Source organism: Mycteria americana, chromosome 1 (genome assembly GCF_035582795.1).
Source record: "Mycteria americana isolate JAX WOST 10 ecotype Jacksonville Zoo and Gardens chromosome 1, USCA_MyAme_1.0, whole genome shotgun sequence".
Lineage (NCBI taxonomy): Eukaryota > Metazoa > Chordata > Aves > Ciconiiformes > Ciconiidae > Mycteria > Mycteria americana.
Genome location: NC_134365.1, coordinates 50845260 through 50865179, shown reverse-complemented (window position 1 = coordinate 50865179; position 19920 = coordinate 50845260).

Below are 19920 nucleotides of genomic sequence, written 5' to 3'. Positions count from 1 at the left end.
AGAGAAAGGCTAATTAACACATATGCTTATTAAAACGGACAAGCACTAAAAATCACATTCCAGATATATCATGAATGACAATAATGAGAAATTATTACTATTTTCCACTTCTGAGCAAAGATGTGATTGCATACCATTGCTGTGAGATTTGCTGTTATTGCTTTTTAATCTTTCAAGACTTTTATTTTGTGAAGTGCGATCACATCTAAGCTACATAGTGAAATAAAAAGACTGATCATTATTTGGTGAGGCATTCTCTTTGCTTTTTTTTTTCTTTTTTGTTTTTTTTTTAATAATTGCCTCTTCCCCATGCAGAATTTTGCAACTCAGCATGGAGCTTCCAGATATTCATGTGAATAGAGTTCTGTTGCAGAAATAGAAAAGATTAAAGACATTTTTTGTCATGATGGAAGTCTTATATTAAAAATATGTTGTGTGTTTTGTGGGTTTTTTTGTGGTTTTTGGTTTTTTTTTTCAGTTTACCAAACTTTTTTCTTTTTAAAATAAGTTGAAACTTATGAGTTTCTCTGAGTACTTATGAGTTACTTTTAGGAGTAGAATTTCTAAGCAGCAAAATATTTGTAAAGAAAATACATTGTTAAAAAAAGTGCAGAAATATGCCACAGACATGCAAAAAAATAAATGTATATGATTAAACTTACCAAGGTAGCCAGGTGAAGATTTACCAACTTGCAGGATGTCACATCATTTCACATGCAATTAAGTCAAATTTTCAACAAGTGCTTGATTAACTGATACTAGGCTTAGCAGTAGTGTTTTCTCTTTTAAAGCCTCCTTACTGAATGCTGGTACAAGGAACTAGTTTTTCTTCTTGTAGATTTGTTTCTAGGGGATTTGTTTATCAGGTCAGATGGAAGTGGCTTCAGGATCAATGCCCGTTTACAAAAGGTAACATGAGCCATATGTTTCATTAAACTTCATTCCCTTTTATAATTCTTTTGTAGCTATCACATTGATAAAGTTTGGCAAGAGAGATCTCAGTCAAGTATATAATGAGCTGCAAGAGCAGATGAAATGTCTCCACCCCTCCAATAATCTTTTTTCTTTTTTTTTTTTTTGCTTGTCTTGATTCATTCGGCTGGATCTAACTATGCATTGTTCATCCTTCATGGAAGAATAGTAGTGATATACCCCTTGGTTATGTTATTTATGATTGGATTTTAATTTTAACAAGTGCGCTAACTATCCGAGTAATTCTGAAGAGGGACAGATTTTAGTATTGGAGTATTTGAGAATTTACCCAAACATTGATAATTCACTATTTTGTTGTGTTGCAGAACTGATTGGAAACCATCAGAATTGGTTTAGGCATTCTTTGGTTGGGTGAATTGAAAGTGAAACTTGGGAAAAGATGGTTTATTTGGTAGATAACTTGTGAGGAAACACTAACCTCCACAAATGTTCAAATATATCATTAACACACATTTTCAGAGGGCTGAGTGAATACTTTGAAATGCAGACAACTTTTGCACTATGATGTTTTCATTTTCTGTAAAGATTTTTTTCAAAACTCATCTACAAACCAAAACATGATACCTCAAAACTGGTATGAGTAAGTGCCTTTGATTTTGCTTAAGCTTTGGATGTGGCTGTGGATTGAGGAAGGATTCTTTCGAGAGGATGACAGAAGAAAACTCAAAGACTTTATTTGCAAGACTGTGACTATTTATTTCAGTATTCATTGAGTCTGACTTCTAAGAAAAAGGGTAAGTTAAAAAAAAACAGTGATCACCCTGTCTGATAGTTGATAGTACAAGTGTGTATTTGCTTTAAGTAGGGGTTTTAGAACCATAATTTTTGTTTGTTTTTGACTCCTTATGCTGCTTTCAAGGTGATATTAGGATCAGATGAAGTGGAACAGACCTTGTTGCCTGATGAAATGTGCAAATTTTACAGTGTTCAAAGCTGTCCTTTCCAACCCCACAGAACAGATCTAGGTGCACTGCAGTTGGGCAGGTTGGGGTGGTGAGGTTCTCCAGGAAGAAGCGCAGGCTTCTGGGGGAAGGGGACAGGCAGTCAGCAAGTGAAGCCATGCCCTTCCTGGGGTGGGGGGGGAAACCCCCTCTGTGGTGGGGAGAGCTGAAAGCTATGCCCTCTGCTCCTGGCACTCTTTACACTTTTGTGTAATGCATAAACAGGCTCTTCTGCTGCCTAATTGAAATCTTCTGAATGCGCTTTAAAGCTGCTGCTATGATTTTACTTCCACAACTTCTTATACGAAAGTACCTAGGTGGCCCTTTGCAAGCACCAGTCCCCAGATTAGTAGAGGGTCTACCAGACCAGACCTTACTCCTGCTCTTCAGCTCGTGGAAGCCTCATCCTACATCTAAATCTAACCCCAACTTCTGAATGTCTAAACATTCAAATACTGCTATTCTGTTTGCCTGCATACAGTTTAGAAGATGACAGAGATGGCTGGGCTAGAAAGAAGGCTGTTGTACATTTCTCAGATACCTGGGCCTTGATAGCTGCCATGTGGGATCACTTTTGAAAGAGACAGTTGGGTAAATATTGGTAAAAGAAAGAAGTTAGAGTGCTAGCCTGAGATCAGGGCTGGTGTGAACTGCTGTCTGACATGTAGAGCTGGGACTGGTTTAGGTGGCTTTGGGCATAGCTAGGCAGAAACTTTGTTTTAAGGCCATTTTTGATCAATTAATTCTGACTGAGACCTGGAGGTGTGGGTGTTTTGTGTTTGGTGTTTTTTTTTTTTTTTTTTAATTCTAGCTGAGACTTATCCATAATGTGATCAGTATACTTATATTAACCTAGTAGCAATTATATAAAAAGTTATTCTGGTTCCTTCTCATTTGCTGGTGCTATAAATTGAAAACTATCTCTAACTTCCTTTAGCCAGAATTAAAAATATTCTTACAGGTTTAAGCACTTCTCTGCCTTAACTCAGGGGGCTATTTTGGGATGTAGGTGAAATCATAATTGCCCTCATTTTGCCCAGAGTTCACTTGCACTGCCTAACTTGCCTCTTAGTCCTAACTGTAATAAAGCAGGTACCCCTCTCAGTTTGGACTATATATGTGTACTTAACTGGGTCCTATCACCAACTCTTCTCAAGTTACTTAAGCTACTACCAACTGTAAACTCAATCCTAGACAAACCTTTGCCGCAGCATTAATTCTGTGAACTATAATTTTCATCCTCAGAAGCAAATGTAGCCAAGTCATTTAACTGACTAAGCTCCAGTAACCTTGCATGTGCTTTCTAAAATAAATAATTACGTTAGATGAATGGCCTCTTCTGGCCTAAATCCTAATATTCATGCTCAAATCTAATCTTTCTGTCAGCTAACTTTACTCTAAAATACACCTCCAATCTGAAGCTAAAGTTAATTGGTTGTCTTTTGTGCATCTTTTCCTGGTAGTCTCCTTTGAGCACAGCCAGTGTCCCAGTTCGTTGGCCTTTGCTGACCTGGACTGTAATGCTGCCATCAGCCTTAGCCATGGTCTTTTAAATAGTTGCAGGGTTTGCCAGGTGACTCCTCCCAGGGTTCATCTCCAAGTTAGACCTATGCCCCCTTACAGATCAAGATGATACTTCAGGTCAATGATGTCTGCCAACTTTGAACGTAACCATATCTATCCTAAGTGTTTTCTCCATCCCTGCTGCCCTGGTTGTTCCAGAAATACGCATAGCCAGATATCCTCACTGGCCTCTGCAGTCACTTTCTGAGCTCGCATATTACTCATGCTACTAAGCCGCTGTATGCTGAAACCTTATGCTTCATGTTACCTCATTAACGTAGACCAACAGCTGCTCCAGCCAGCCCTTCTCTCCTTTTCACCTGGCAAGTCACTTCTTGATGTAGGAGATCCTCAGATTCTGTCTGTACAACTCCTTATCCTCTCATTTGGTTTCGCCTTAGCATAAGGGCAAGCCTCATTTGTTTGCCCCATTTGTTTGCCAGCTATAGCCAGGTGGACAAAAGCTGTTCTCAGCTTTTCTGCCTTGCCTCTTAAGAGCTAAGCAATTCTTACAGTTTATAGTTTTCTACCTTACCTAACCCAAAATTCAGGCTGAGCTGTAGCCTTCAGGCTCATCTTTCTAAATAGGTCTCTGGAGCACAGGTGAAGCTTAGTGTCAGGGTGGAGAAATAATTGAGTGCAGCATTGTCTAGAAGTGCCTCACAGCTCTGTCATGGACCTCCCTCTAGCTGTAACACACCTAGCTGGCCTTTTGGCTACTGACAACCTCTTTAGGGTAGAAGGTCCAGAAATAAAATAATGTGGTCCAGGATTATGCACCTCCAGCAATGTCCCTTAAGGTCCTTCAGAGAGATGTAGGCTATCGGAGTTGGCTGGAAAAGTCAACTTTCTTCCTGGGTTTTCAAGCATCATTTGTTGCATTTGTTCTTTCTAGTGTTTCCCTGAGGTGTCTCTCTTGTTCTGTATCAGGTCATGTGTCAGATGCAACTTGTCTCCTACTGCTGATAAGTGTAGAAGGTCTCTCACGTTGGCAAGGACAAACAACATCTCAGCTGCAACCCAGGCCCCTAGCTGGCTAGGTGTATCCAGGTCATAGGATAGGTTCATAGACGGATCTGTGCTGTATTTTCCACGTACCAGAAAATGTCAGGTTACTGATTATCTGTTACCTCTTGAAAGGTCTCTGTGCATCAGCCAAAGGGGCCTTCTATTACAATGCTCCCAACTTTTTGGCTGTTTGCCCTCAAAATCTTGCTTGTTCTCTGCATTGAGGTGAGGAGCAGAGAAAGCTTTTTACTTCTCCCTCCAATCCCTCCATTGATGGAGCTGTTTGGAAATGAGCTTTACCATGTCCCATTGCAAATAACCTCCAGAATTTGCTGTATCCTGAACATACTCATCCAGCTATTACACAGTCACTAGCACTGTTCCCAGGTTAGTCCCTCAAATGCACGCTTGCTTCTGAATTCATATGACATGTTTATGGCTGCTTGACAGCCCTTCCAAAACAAGAGAAGCAAATGGCATGTCTTTGCAGTCCTGATAATAGCCTGTGGGGTCTGTGGCAGCTTTGCAGCCTGGCCTTAAAAATCAGGCTGCGTATCCCACCTCATCAGCTGCACTCTTGTAGGAACAGACCAAGCGCAGTGGGTTACCAGTACTGGGGCATGGTGTGAGGTTATGGGTTTCCAGCTAGAATGCAAGTCAGTGCTGAGAGCTGCAGGGCAAGCCAGGTAGAGTTGGTCCTAAGGTCAGATAGTCTACACTGTGTGTGTGTGGGCATCCTAATGAGGTCTTAAAACTTCCCAACACGCTTGGAGTCTTATCTCTTTGTCTACCAGTGAGATTCCTCTAGGAGCATTTCTCTGGTGAGAAAGTTGGCAGATGTGGTCTCAGCATGGATGCTTTCACAAGACAGGGTAGAGGTAGCCACACCAATTAAAAGTAACTGGGCAAGAATAACTCATTCTTGCTGTCCAAATCAAAACATCTGAGATCCTGCTTTCCACATACTTAGCTCTGAATAACTCTTAACAGGCTCAGAGCACAGATGCTATTGACATCAGCTGCAGCTGTAAGTGTTCAGGTCCCTTGGTTATCAGACCTCAGGTCTCAAGTCAAGTACCCAGAGAATAAAGAGCGTACACTTAGTGACCCCTGTGAAAAGTTCAGTTTAAATTGCTTGGGCAGCACCACAAAGAAACTACGCCATAGATGGAGACATAAAATCTATTTTTCTGGGGAAACATTCACATGAGAACTCCTGTTTCTCTCCCTGTGAATGCCAGCCTCAGTCACCTCATGCTTCTCAGCTTCTGAACAAATAAAGCGGTGGTCCAAAGACAGCAGTCTCCTACATGCCTTAGTGCTGATTCATCCCCAGAGCTAGGACATCCTGTACCCTGAGGAAGGGTCTCATCCAACACACAGCGTGAATGTGTGATTAGGACCCATCATGATGCCAGAACAGGATGAAATGGGGCAGGGGGCTGTGCAGGTTGTGCAACCATTGCTCCATCATCTGAAACAGAATCACGTCCCATTTGTTCCCCAAAGAGATGATCAAAAAAGGTACCAAAGGGGATTTATGCTCTGGTACTTTCTAATTTCTGAGTGTTTAGCTTTGCAACCCAAATATTGGTCTTCTAAAAACCTACAGCCTCCTTTTCCCATGCCTAATTAAAGAAAAAAGAAAGGAAGCTTCTTGTTTTCAGTTAGAGAGGAAAGTCTTGGCTTGTCCCAGAGCTGCAGCCACAGATCATGAAAGTTCAGCTGATCCTTTCAGTAAGTGTGGACAGAAACCTTTTGAAATTTGGTCAGGGAGACACTGTTTGCCATTTTTCCGAGGCTTTACCTTAGACAAATTTTGGCATATTTCATGGGACCAATATAAATTACACGAAATTTTGCTGGCAAATAGAAGAATGGTTTTTAAATGACTAATCCAAAGCTAGGCTTAAAAAAGAAGAAATTCCCATTTTGTTATTATAGCAGAAACAGTACATTTTTATCCTCTAGATTTGCCTTCAAAAATAGAGAACATTTTGCCTGAGAAGTTTAAAAAAACTTCAGTTAATGACAGACACCTATTGTATGAAATCTCTGCCAGATGGTTAAAATCTGGCAAAGCAAATGGGTATTTAGTCATAATGAGAGCAAGTATTGGATGACTTTAACATGCACTGCCAGTTCTGCCTTTAATAATAATAGTGTTTTTTTAATCAGTGGACAGTAATACTTTTACAGAAGTTAGCAAGTGATACAGTGTGCATTCCCACTTGTATACAATGATTTCTGTATAAAGCATTTATTTTTGAACTTCCTCTGGAGCAAATGAAAATATGACTTATAGAAGAAAAACAAAACAAAGCCAAAAATAAATAAAAAAACCCAACCCACTATTAATAGAAAAAATTTCTAGTATGCTATGAAAAGCAGAGACCTTTTCTATTCTTCAGAACCAACTTCTATGGAACTTCACTGGTCACTTTCCTGCATATCCCAAACTGTATGGAGGAAAGCCTCCTTCCATTCAGAAATCAGTGACATCCACAATGTAACTAAGAGCCAAAGAGGGTAAAAGGCAGAGGAGCAACAGAGTTGCTATTTCTCAAACACTTACCAATTTCTGTATGAAACCATCTATTTGGTTTGCAATCATCTGTAGGTATTTGTATTAGGGTAACGATATGTAAAGAAATAATGCAGGAGCGGCTTTGTTTTGGGCTGAAGTAGAACAGAAATGACTTGAGTGTCTTGGCAAAACTTCCGTCTATCTAACTTTGCTCTGGGTCTAGTGAAGCATTGTTTTGGGTAGGTAGTGCTTTTTACCTTAAAAACTAGGTCACTTCAAGAGTTGAAACCTTTCCAGTTAAAGAGTTACTTCAAAAAAATATATTGAGAAGAAGGCATTTGTTGAGTATTATTACACATAATATTAGTTACTTCCAAAATACATAATTCAACAAATCTACTCTTTTTAAGAAGACTTCAGTCAGCTCTATTTATATTCCTTTTTATGGTTCATCCTCTCTTCTGAGAGTTTCTTTATGAATTCCTTGACTGTCAGCTTGAACTTTAGCATCTTGGTCACAACGTTGATAGCTCTTAGCAATCTAGGTGATTGCCTTTCCTGTCACATGCTGTGCCTGGTTTTCATCTCTCGGCACCTAATCTAAAAACACGTGGTGTCATGCAAATCAGAATGCTGAAGGAGAGTTAGGAGACAACGGCCAAAGGATCAGGTCTGAATCTCACCTGGCAGATCAGAGAGCTGCTGGCCTGCCTTCTCCACTTTCCCTTCAAGGTATTTGGGAGAGGGATTTGTCTCATCCATGTTTAGACAGGCATATATCTAAAGCAGCTGTTCTCCAGTCCCTCTGTAGTCAGTGGTAATGCCTATTATGCATGCAGTGCACTTCAGGGGATAATTCATCTGACCTATATTAGGCACCCACTTTAGGATCCCCAGTTGATACTATTATTTCTCCTTAGTGGCTTTAAGTGTGACTATTCCAGATTTCTCTACCCATCTTACATGAATCCTTCCCGTGGTCTGCAAGCTGTCTGGCCCCCAGCTGCTAATGAGCACGATGACTGGCCTGAATGTTAAGCATGATGCTGTCAGATGCATGAAGTTGGCATAGAGGTTGCCTAACCTTGTCTGCCCAGTAAGGAGCAATAAACTTGTGCCTTATCTTGATTTTGTGTTCCGATCCACAGGCATGACTGATGGACCCTGGTCCCTCTACCACTGCTCTGCTGGCAGAAAACTCTGCAGTATATGAGGGCTCTTGTAGGTCTTCTTGCAAACAAGAACTTCCCCTGGCTGAAAGTGGCACCAGCCAAGACGATTACATGCTGAGCTATGGAGGCTAGCTGCAACATGGCATGTGCAACCAGCGATGTGCCCAAGGAGGAGGCGAGAGGTCACAGAGCTTGTTGGTGCGCTTGGGAGCCCTGACATAATCTGGGTGAGGTGTGAACATCCTTTGTTTCACACACAGGATGCATTTTAAGGGTCTTGCGAAATATTTTACCTCATTTCCCAAGTGACAAACTGAGAGAAAAAGAAAGTAAATAAACTAGCAAGAATTCAATGAGACTTTGTCAGTTACCTTCATCCCTGAATTCCAGACCTCCAGACCAGTGTCTTCTGTGCAGCTGCACTTGGTTTCAGACAGTGATATTCTCCTTTCTGCAAGTTAATTATTGCAGGAATAGAGGTGTAATGAAGAGAACTGTAGTTTTCTGGCTGAAGGCAAAGCAACTTTGAAACCAAGAAAGGAATCAGCTGGCAAATCATCAATCAGGAATACAGAGCTGAAATCTGTGTGCTTGAGTGTTGATAAATGAGATCGATTCTGTTACTTTAATGTGGTTCCCAGCACAGTTGTCATTAAATTGAAAGCTGCAGATGTTTTCTCCCAATGACCCTCATAAACATCTTTTTCACAGCTCAGTGTAAAAGCTGTAGGCAGAAGAGTAACACTAAACCAGAAGAACCCAGCATCCTCATCACCATAAGCACTATATAAGGCTGTTATGGTGACAGATATTGATTGGCTAGCTATGGGCTGAATCACAAGATAAAGTTGTAGGTGAAAATCGTACTTTTACATTAACTAGCTTTTATTCTAGCCTTAAGGATTTTTATTTTTTCCTGGCCAGGTCTGTATGGCATACCACCAGGAAACATGTAACACTGGGAAGAAAAAGTTTTTCATTTCCCCCAGTGCTGTTATACTTTGGCATTGGTTTATCCAGACAGCTGGATTTAGTGGATACAGTAGTCCTGCCAAGACAAGACATGTTGTAAAGAATGACATCTGTTTCTGTTTGCTCATCAGTGGCTTCCCACGTGATAATCATAGTAATGAAAATGACAGGATTCCCATCAAATATGTACAAACATTTTTCCATTCTGCGTATGCTTTTTAGGACCTAATGTGCTGTGAGAGGAAATTACTCTAGAACAAAACCCCCCAATACTTTGGAAAGCTTTAAACTGATATCTATTCTCATCAAATTCATTCAAATTTATTGTCTAAATTCAATAAACTACACCTATTTTCCAACTAAAGAACGTATCAGGACAATAGAAGGGCAAGTTAAAGGGAATTTTTGCTGCACTTCCTTAGCTGGTTGCCAGATGTTGCTGTTAATATTAGCTGGGCAAAGAGTTTTAGCTCCTCCTCCTCACAGCTTTTTGATTTTGGTAGCACATATCAGATCACTGGATATGCAGATATTTTAGTGGTGGCATTCGAAACATTAAGAGATGATGTTTGGATGTTAGCAAACAAATGCATGTGAAATGCTATCTTATGATGGAAATAGAAGGTATGAAGCCCACCACAAAGCTAGTGCTGCTTCTTGTATCCCTGTAAGACTGGGTGTTCAAGTAATGTAGTCAGTTCAGTTCAGCAAAATAACTTGAATTACTCTGGGCTATCCTGGCTGAGAATTTGTCCTGTTTATTTGTCTGACTCAATCACATATAGTATTATCTAAGTACGATGTGACTGACCATCCCCCAAACTGGGAAATATTGCTTTGGATTTTAAATGAATTTAAATTTTTATCGACAACACTTTTCAATGAAGGAAGGGTACATTGCTTTTTCTGATGGATGTTCATGGGGATGAGAGAAAATGCATCTCCACTATGAACTGATGAGAGAATTAATCCACTATGAATTACCATGACTACACCCACTCTATGGTCTATTTCTTTTAGTGTTAGTTTAAGAAGAAAAGATAATGGTGGAAAATAGGGATGGTATTTCTTATAATGAAAATAGAGGTAAACATAAAATAGTTGTGGTCTTTTTACCACATGGTAATTTTCTTACCATCCTCTTCGTAGCTACTGAAAAACACCTGGGAATTTACTACAATACAGCTGACTTCAGAGTTCGTTTTGGTGTTGACAGTCAGTAGGCAGTGATTAGACTATTAGTTCCCTAGTGATCGCAACATAACGCAAAGACAAGCAAAAGAAGGCAGCTTTTTGTTGCGTTCATCCTCAACATAAAGCAGAGCACCCTTTGACTGAGCCATGAAAAGAGCTACTTCATTTACAACATGAGCAGTTTATTGTGTGAACACTTCTGAAAAGCTCCGGTCTGCATCCATGCGTCCTGGAGAACAAATCCAGAGGTGCTTCTGACTGGCTAAGTGCATCACAAAAACAGGCAGTAATCTCCCTACGGCTGCAAGTAGCTTTCTTGGTTTTATTCAGTGCTGTGCCTTTGATATTTAAGAAATAGTTAATAATTTTCCACTACAGTGGAAAAATCCACAGATTCATCACCTCAACAGGATATTCATACACATTTCTATATTTTAGATCTTTTGATAGCACACTATGGTAACATACAGTTACAGCTACAAAATACTATAGATAGCAGTCTCCATGGACTTGGTGTCAGCTATTTTGGTAATCAACACATCGAAGTGATTTATACATCCCCCTTAGGAATAAGGCTTGGAATTTGAGCTGTGTTGCTTGACCAGAATTGCACCCACCACCTCAGACACATGTTAATCTAAAAGAAGGATTAATAGAGTTACAATCTAAAGCTTAGTATAGTGACAACTCTATTCTCTTCACTTGCAGAAAGAATGACATCAGAGCTCAGAATGTAATTTCATAAATGGGAAAACAACAGCGTAAGTGCATTGAGTGGGTTTGCTTTTACTCTGGATTTTTTTTTTTTCTTCAAAAGTTGTGGCAGTTACAAAAGGTATTTCACAACCCGTTAGTAAAGGTCGGAGTTTGCCAGCTGGACTCGTGCTGAGAAAAAGCTACTTGGTGAAAATGTCCAAAGAGATCAGCAGAAAACCAAAACAGATACAGATGGGTATGTTCCCTGATGGAAGGTATTGGGCAGTACTGAAGACAACAGTTTGTATGAAAAATAAGTACTTTCAATAAGCAAGCTTACAATCAGTTATCGAAATGGCAACTAGAACTCAGTTGATAAGATATCCATCCTTACAAAGTGTTTATCTTTAAGATACAAATTGTTATTTTTCAAAAGAATAATATCTCAAAAGGACAGTTACAGTACTAAGAAAGAAACGTTACCTTTATTCCCAGTTGGAGTTTTGTACATCTGCTCAAACAGAGAAAAAAACAGAACTCACAATAAAGTGAGAAGTGACAGGCTTGCTGTATGTAGATCTTTCTTAAAAAAAATGGTAAGAATTTTCCATTTGTTTTTAAATCTGAAATATTGTGATAAATTAATAGGATAGTTACTAAGTTCTTCCTTTTGAATATTTATTAGCTAACAATTGTCTCATGGGCTATTTTCACATCCCCTGTATGAAAAAAGTGACTGATTTCTGCTATGAAAAAGAGGTAAAATCCCCATTTTAGTGACAGTGGCTCTGCCATTAAAATCAGTGAGCTCTGAGATTTTGGGCTCACAATAAGGCCGTAGAGTGAAACTTGCCAGTGTAACATAACGTATGTTCTGGATAGTGTTCGCTCCCACCATCTGCTAGATAAGACCTCTTTTGGGAGCCTGTCAGTCATTGCCTCCAAAACACACCTTGCTTTGTGCCAAGGATGGAATACTGCGTTTGGACTAAGGAGAGATTACTGACTACTCATTTCTGTGATTTTTCTGCTTTTCCTGAGATGTAGCACTGCACATTGGCGGGGTTTGTACGTTCTGAAGGACTTTAGACCTTGTGCTTCATTTCTGCAGCAGAATGATCCCAGCTCCGCAGAGCTGCCAGCCAGGCCGGAGGCTTATGGCTACTGTATCAGTTGCTAGAATTTCTTATGGCAGTATCTGCAGATCATTGTATCCTTTATCTTTCAGTTATATTATATTTATTTAATATTTTGCTCTTTCAACATGTTAACTTTTAACACATAATGTAAACCAATAAAAATTTTTGCCAGAGGAAATGATTTTTCATGTTTAGGACTGAAATTTGGAATTCTGAAAAATGTCTTTAAGTGCCTTCCGTTTTCAGAGGCCAGAGCCAGTTATTAAAAAATCATGCAATATGTGAGTATTATTTTCACAGAATATTTCTGCATTGCTTAACAGTCTATCTTGTTAAACAGTTCTTCCTGTATATGTCTTTATTTCTATATTATGAGGAATCTTTCAATATAGAAAACAGATGGAAAAATCTCATGAGTAGGTCATTTCTGAAGAAATCCATCTCTAAAAAGTTACGATAACCTAAACAAGTTCTTGTGAAGTTTTCTTTCCAAAGAAAACCTTTCTTCTGCAGAAACTAAAAGTGCTTCAGTTGAAGAAGGTGGCAAGACAACAGCCTTGAATAACTTAACCCATGTCATATTTCTATCTTTTAACAGAAAAAATCTTTGAAGTTGCCATTTTGCTTTCTTTAAACATTGCCTAAATGGTACTTCAAATTATCTCCATAAAATAGACTCAATAATTATCTAACTGTCTGAAAGTTGTTTGAAACTCTGTTTAGTTCTAGCTCATCTCATGAATAAATTTTCCAGTCGGCAGATGATGCCATCTGCAGCATGCCAGCACCATTTTCATCCCTGTAAAAGAAAAACAAATCTATTTAAACTGCCAAAATAATCAGTTAATGTCATAATGGAAAGGATAATAAATAATATGGCATATTATTAAAATGCCTATCTACTTGTGTAAGTACATATTACACTATCCTGTTTAGATAATCCACTGCGTTAAAACCATTGCGTTTACTTAAAACTGGTGAAATGGCATTGTGCTTGAAAATTGGATAGAATCCTTGAAATCCACTGAACTCAAGGAAAAGCTGCTTTTAACCTAAACGGGAGCATAATATTAAGTCCCATTTATTTAGTATTAAATCCAAAGGAACACAACCAGCCTTCTGGACCTTTATAGGTGTATCAAGCCAGAAGACACTTATCTTATACCGCAAACAGCAGAGAGGGGCTTATATTTGGGAAAGTAGCTCACAAATGGGAGAAAACATCACACTTCCAGGGATCCCACTGGTCCATAGTGGCGCCTGAAGTATAGTCGGGTCTGAGGATGAACTGTCACTGTCAACCTCACTTGCTTTTACTGATTTGCTTGCACTCACACCTGGATATTTAGGTTACAGTTGTTGTGGGACATAGCCTCAATGTGGAAACAGCACTGGAACATCTCACAAGTCAGTCCTCCTCCCTTCTGGTTCAGAGCATTTCTCAGAGCAGCAGTAGGACTTGCAAGATGTGGTGTAGTCAAAGGTTTGGATTGGAACTTGCTTGGTCAGAGTTTGCTTGAGTCTGTGCTGAACTTTCTTTGTGATCTGGATGGGCCACTTGATCTGTACGTCTCTCTAAAACAGACATCAATCCTCTCTTCCTTTGTGCTGTATTGTACTTTTTCCATTTAAAGAAAATATCCCATTCATCCACCTTTGAGGAGTTTGCAAGAAGCTATTACTAACAGACTATCTTCTTGTATAAAAGGATGGATTTTTGTGTACAACAAGCTGCTATTCTGCATGAAGAATGATGGAAGAATTTGTCCTGGAACTTTTTAAACTTTTAGAATTGAAGAATAATTTTGGTTAAATATACATTTGGTCATCTGGTCCAAACACTTGCTAAATGTTAAACTAAACCAATATTGACTTACATCAAGGAGTATTACATATCCCATGCTCATTGTGCCCTGTAACATGGACAATTCAACTCCTCCCATTATACCTGGTAAATTTCATGATCCCCTCAAAGTGCCTGTGCAGAAACTATGCATGCATTGGTGAGTATAGGAGAAATATATATGTTAATGAAAAAAACTTCATTGAATAGCCACACAAGGGTAGAAAGGGAGGGGGTGGGCTGGGTGGAGAGAGAGCAAAAGTAAGAACAATTCCTTCTTTTCTAATGGAGAAAGCAGAGGGAGACAACTCCTTTTGTGAGGAAGGAGTGGCTAAAACAATCACAATAACTGTGCTTTAAAATAAAAGAAGTATGGAGTAATATGTATATATGCTGTTTGAAACCTTCTTTTTAAAAAGTTATAGTGAAATCCAGGCTATTGAAATGGTGGATGAAGATTTTACCTTTTTAGTTAAATTCCTTGCTCCCTTTTATTCTCTTGTATTTATTGGCTCTCAAGCCTTTTCTCCATTTCCTATCATTTGGCTATATAGGTAATTATAGCAGTGGGCTTATAAAGCAAGCAGGTCTATTAACGTGTCATGGTTTAGCTTCAGTCGGCAGCTAAGCACCACACAGCCGCTTGCTCATTCTCCCCCTGCCAGTGGGATGGGGGAGAGAATCGGAAGAGCAAAAGTAAGAAAACTTGTGGGCTGAGATAAAGACACTTTAATAATTGGAAAAAAAAAAATTGTAATGAAAAGGAAAACAACAAGAGAGCAAGAGAGGAACAAAACCCAGAAAAAACCCAAGTGATACATCTCATACTAAATCCAAAACACAGCACTATATTAGCTACTAGGAAGAAAATTAACTCCATCCCAGCTGAAACCAGGACATAACCCAAAAGCGAAATGGTCACAAGAGCTTCCAGTCTGCAGGATGTAACTATTTCATATATGCATGACAGTGGAAATTCTGTGAGTGCTCTGAGGCAAAACCCGAGTTAGCAATATCCGTGTACACATCCACAGTTTCCTCTGTGTGCGTAGTTGTGTGTATCTATGGATACGTACTGTAAAGACTAGGGGCATTTATGGCCAGAAATATGTTGTTATCGTTATAATAATAGAGTAATTTCCAGTAATCAAAATGTATTTAGTGGTCCTAATTAGCTTTGTCACTGGGTATCTTTTCCAAGTTATGGGTCACTGTTTCCAATGACTTTATGGTTAAGATTCAGCAGCAATGTCTTATAAAACTGAGTATTATGGAATATAATTAATGAAGGGGCTGGTTGTAGCACCATAGTTAAAGAAGAGTTGAAGTTTTTATTTAAATCAATGTTGGGTTTTTTTCCTCAGTCTGTTGCTCATACTAACTCTTTATGTCATAGCAACGTGCCTTGGAAATGTCACTTTCTGCATTGATTATAGGGAGACGAAAATTTGTTTGGTGAATCATCCCTAAAAACCTGCCCCACAATAAAAAGACTTTTTTGAGTCATGTAGCTGTTCAGACTGTGGATGATACTTTTATTTTGTTAACTTGGCATTCATACAGAGTTTACTGTTTTATGATATCTTTTCTCTTTGATGCATTTCTCCTAAAGAAATAATACTGTGCTTTGAGTTAACTTGTTGGTTACTGACTAACTCAGTTTGTATTGCCAGGAAACAGAAAGATGTCATGCCTTAGCTTAAACTGAGGCTTCTTAGGGTGATCCCAGTGAATTTTAGGGTCTTCATTTCTAGCCTGAATGGAGAGGGACATGAATTCTTGCCTGAGAAAACTGATGGCTAGAGATCATTCACTGGCCAGGAAGGAGTCCAAAGTGTATTTAGCTCCCAAACTATCATAATAATCAAAAAGAAAAAAAACCTACTCCAAAACCCAAGCTCCAACATAGTAAATAGTCTAGTGGTCAGGCACTTTCATAGGACGAAGATTTATTCCAGACTACTGTTTATTTGGTGTGTGCCCTCCACTTCTTACAGGCTGTTCTCTCAACCTCTCAAAATGTTCTGCTTTTAATTAATTTCATAAATCATCCCATTCAGACACTTTGGTTTGCATTCATCAGTCTGCTCAGGTGTGAAATGGTTTCACTTGAAAGATCTGCTGCTAAAACCTTTGGGTTAGTGCCTACTGTTCATTTCATTTTTCTGTCAAACACCGTCAGTAGATATATTGCAGTACACCACTGAAGCCTCAGCCTTGTGAGATCCCTCATCACTAGTCAACTACCACTAATGCAAGGCATTGCTTCTTGCAGTAGTCCCAGCACCTCATACCTGTAATACAGAAGTTACACCTCTGCCATAATTCAGCACCAGAAGGTGGGTAGAAGTAATTGCTTTATCAGTTTCTGAACCTGTTCAAATCCAGCAACCTCTGAGATGGGTTTTTGCTTTACAAATGTCATTGTGGCTGTAAGGATGAGGGGAGACATAGAGTCATAGAGTAATTCAGGCTGCAGGTGACCTCAGAAGGTCTGTAGGCCAAACCCTGCTCAAAGCCAGGTTGGCTCTGGGATCAGACCAGGTTGCTCAGGGCTTCATACTGTTGGAAACCTCCAAGGATGAAGACTGCACAGACTCTGGATAAACTGTTCCAGTGCTTCAATGACTGTATCATATCACTGGTGTTCTTGGGATAGTGAAATCAGTCTTTTTTCCCCCATTCCTATGCATCTCACGTGCATCTGGGAGGTGTTCCCAAGTCCCATTTATCTGACCATCATACTTATTTAGTTATTGCACAGTTTACAGAGCAGGAAACCAACACATAGGAAAAGGAGGGCAATTTGCCTTGAGCCTTAAATTCTGAGATATTAGACAGAAGCAATGTTCAGTATGTTGTAAATCATCCACATGCAAAGAAAGCTAGTGTGATGATTTTACCTTGGATCACTGGTGCATTTATCCCTGAGGCATTTAGGTACGTGCAAGATAAAAACCCAGTATTAATCTGCCAGTCAGCAATACAAAAAGTAATACAAACCAACACAAGAGTTACACATTTATAGGCTTCCATTGGTTTTTTATGAAGACCCCTCTTGCTCCTTGCTTTGAGGGACCCCAGCATAGCAATAATCATTTTACTGTCTAACCCCCCTCCCTGGCGTTTTCTATGAAAAGGCAATTGCCTTTGGAAGGTTTTAGAAACATTAGTTCAGCTAGTGGTACTGGATGGAGTAAAAAAACCCCACATATTTACAACTGAAAAAGTACATTATTTTAAAGCATAACAAAAGCTAAAAATTAAGTATTGGAACTGATATGGAAATAGCCCTCCCTGGACTGCAAGGCACTGTATTTTTGCAAAGGAAATCAGGTTTTAATTGATTAAAATATGAGCATTTGGAAAGCATGTCGCTAGAAAAAAAATTAGTTGCTATTTTGAAATAAGTAGTCTATGCTTGCCATAGTATAAGCCAAGCTCCCTGAGCTCCAAAACAATTACAAACTAGATAGTACATAATTTAAAAAAAAAAAAAGCGAGTCCAGGGAGTAATGAAAGGTGGTCTTTGCAATTCACTTATATTACTTTAAAGGCAGCTTGGTTACAGGGAAATAGAATAAAATGATAGGATTGGACTAGTGTTGAGTCAAACCCCAACAACTTTCGCATGGTTGCTGTGTAATTATTGTCTAAGCAGCATAGCTTTAAGCAGTAGGGATTAGCCTTTTGAAATGTTATTCTCAAAGGAAAATTGCAAACAAACAACAAATCCAAGGGGAATCAAATACAAAAGTTGACATTAACTCAAGAGTACATTTACACAGTTAACCACTAAACATCAGGAAATGCCACAGTTCAGTCTGGCTGTGTAATTGTACTGCTGCTGTTCTGTGTGCATGATCTCACAGGCTGATTACACAGATGTCTGAAGTCCCTCAGACAGAATCTGTCAGATATAATGGCCCCACACAGATATAAACCTATGCATGTGTTCAGTATTCCTCAAAGATGTCTCAGTAGCCAGTGACAAATTTGTGGATATGAGGTGCATAGAGGACTCAAACTCCAGTAAAATAAAAGTCAAAGCTCCATCATCCCAAGTGCCACAAAGACCTCTGTAAGAGGATCCCCAGGTGAAATCTGGAATATAACCTGAATATTCCTGTGAAGGAGTATAAAAAATATCTCTGGAGACTGCAAGTTAATGCATTGCTTGTCCTAGAAAATTGAAGTCAGAAGTGAACATGGCATGCACCTATGAGATCCTGCCTCAAACAGAGACCAGTAGTTGAGGTTTCAGAGGTGGCCTCCAGCTGAGACCACGCGTGAGGTTTACACAGGTCTGCGTCTCTAGTCTTGCAGCCATCATCGCAACCTCCTGCTATGCTGGTCTGTTGCTGTCACATATGATTTTGGCAGGGTGCAGAAGATCACTGGGCCGAACCTCTCATCTTTCTCTTTTCTCTGATAAGCCCTCCCAAAAACCTGAGCTACAAGACTCTGATAACAAACTATAGCAGAAACATTTTGAGTGTATATGTGCATGTGTCTGGAAAAAATCCAAAAGAAAAAGAGAAAATTCCAGGAAAGGACAGCCCTCCTAGAAGACAAGAGATTATCTCAGGGATGTGGAAGGGGGAAAGGAAAATGAAATTGGTTAACTTTCCAAATCAAAAGGGACAAATCTCTTCTTCCCATGGCTTTACAGGTAAAGTGACAGATATGCTCTCATTTCTAAAATGAGTTTTGGAGCTAGACACAAAATTCTGCTTTACTTGTTGGCTTGTACTGTTGCCTGACTAAAGAACAAAGCAAAATGGCTGCTATGTTTTGATCGACAGTTATAGTGTCCCATTATGCGATGTAAATTCTAGCTATGCTTTCTATCTATACAGTCTGAATTCTTTTTGGATGCTAGAAATTGTCCATAGCACCATCCCTGTTGTGCTCTTTTCATCTCTTCTCATTCTGGTCAGGTCAGGGATTTGCAGGGGGTTCATGGGGTGTTGTGAGCCCTGCAACGGGGAAGGAGCTCCTCTGCTGTGTAGTGGTGTAAGTCACAGGCTTTCCGCTCTCCTCAGCCTTGTTTCTCATAGCTGGGTCTGCAGTGAAGCGTGCTTGGGGAGCAGGGACAGCTGAGATGCCTATGCAACAGCACCTGGTAGGTGGTAGAGGGAGGTAGCTGAGACATTTTGTAGGGCACTGGTAGTGAGAAGGCAGAGGAGATAATAGCAATAGACTGGGACCTAGGAGAAACAGGAGCTGGTAGGAGCACTAGCTGTGGTAATCATCCATGCTCTGAAGCAAGCGGCTGCAGAAAAATCCATCCTTCAGCCATGTACTCGTTCTCCCTTCTTTTCCAAATTTCCTTATTGTCAGAGTGTCTTTGATAGAGAGAGGATTCAATAGATATAGCAGCAGGCTTACAGGGCTATGTAAAGAAATACTATCACCTTTCTCTTCTTCTGGTGTGGCAGTTCTGTGCAAACAGCAAAAAAACCTGCATAGCTTCATCCAGTACCTGTGACTTCTCACTAGACACCTTGTCAAACTTAATATATTGTTTACCATCATCCTCTGTATATGGTACCACAGCCAGATTTTTCATTCATGTAACTGGTTTCAGTGTAAGCTAATGTGAATGAACAGCTGAACAAGACTTCCCAAAGCAGTGTAGAAGTACCTTACTGAAATTCAGATGGAAACTTTCACTGGCACAATTCTTTCTCTCTTCCAGCTGCTGACAGTACAAAGTTACGTGATTAAACACCGTTTGCCTGCCTGTGAGGTATTCTGAGTGCTCAGAATAAGATGTTGGATGAGCAAATAAGTGATGTGTCATGTGAAGGCACACAGGCATTTGGTTCAATGGGAAACTTGTGAAGCATGTTTGGAGTAATTCCAGGAA